Source organism: Etheostoma cragini, unplaced genomic scaffold (assembly GCF_013103735.1).
Source record: "Etheostoma cragini isolate CJK2018 unplaced genomic scaffold, CSU_Ecrag_1.0 ScbMSFa_502, whole genome shotgun sequence".
NCBI classification, from domain to species: domain Eukaryota; kingdom Metazoa; phylum Chordata; class Actinopteri; order Perciformes; family Percidae; genus Etheostoma; species Etheostoma cragini.
This window is the reverse complement of record NW_023269099.1, coordinates 1,735-2,890: the sequence shown is the minus strand read 5'-3', so window position 1 is coordinate 2,890 and position 1,156 is coordinate 1,735. Positions and strand designations below refer to the sequence as shown.

The following is a 1,156-nucleotide window of genomic DNA, read 5'->3' as shown; positions in this document are numbered from 1 at the left end:
CAGACTCCATGTAAATTATCACTACTTTTAGCGTGTATAGAGCGGCATATCTCCACCAGACTCCATGTAAATAATCACCCATTTTATTGGGATCAATATATATCTCTCCATCTATCCATCCATGTCTGGGTGCGCCTTCTATACCAAATGAGCAAACCTGGGCACTTTATAGAGAAATTTGACAGAAACCATGATGTCTTTAGTTCTTTAGATCTTGGTCTTTAGTTTATTCAGATTAAAAACATTTAAGAATCAGCTATTTAAACATGTAGGCTATATCTTCTACATATTCAGCAACTTTAGTTGTTACAACACTCATAGTAACCTGGACGTCACATCTAAGAGCATCTGTGGAACAATTAGTGCAATTTACAGTCAAAACTTGACAGTTCAAAGAAAAACAGCTTTTGTTTGCAAAAATATACATATCTCTAATATCTAATATCTTTAATATTACATATCCATAATATCTAATATCTCTAATGTTACATATCTATTCAATAAAACTTCAGGTAATAAAACTTACAGCAACAGAAAGGTCCAGACGCCATGGAGGCCCGTTACAGCTCACACAGGAACACGTGTTAGCATTTTTTATCCTTCAACGTTTGACGATTATTTCGTAGTTTTTACATCGTTTTGTCATTTGTTCGACTTCGGCACTTCTTCCATTTTTTCTCAATTTTTCGTTTGAATTTTTTTTTCAACGTTTACAAATTTTGTTTCAAATCTTTTTTTCAAATTGAGTTCCCAACAGTTCCCGTAGTTTTTCAATTTTTTTTCAAATTTAGTTCCAGATTTTTCTTTTTCGCCGCTTATTTTTAAACGTTTTTTGGTGTTTTTTACACTGTTTTGTCATTTGTTGACTTGGGCTCTTTTTTTTAATTTTGGGCGTTGAAAAAAAAACAATCATTTATTTTATTTTTTTCTGGAGTGAATCCATCTAGGGTGAATCCACCTGGAGGAAATCCATCTAGGGTGAATCCACCTGGAGGAAATCCACCTGGAAGGAATCCACCTGGAGGAAATCCATCTAGGGTGAATCCACCTGGAGGAAATCCACCTGGAAGGAATCCACCTGGAGGAAATCCATCTAGGGGGAATCCACCTGGAGGAAATCCATCTAGGGTGAATCTACCTGGAGGAAATCCATCTA

At 35.6% G+C, this 1,156-nt stretch overlaps 1 long non-coding RNA gene across 1 annotated transcript; it reads right to left on the bottom strand.

Moving 5' to 3' along the window:
- Positions 1-198: 198 nt before the first annotated feature.
- Positions 199-588, bottom strand: LOC117941293. The gene is made up of 2 exons (XR_004655891.1): positions 490-588; positions 199-429 (listed from the first exon to the last, which is right to left on the bottom strand). It is a non-coding gene; the product is annotated as an uncharacterized LOC117941293 (long non-coding RNA).
- Positions 589-1,156: the final 568 nt, after the last annotated feature.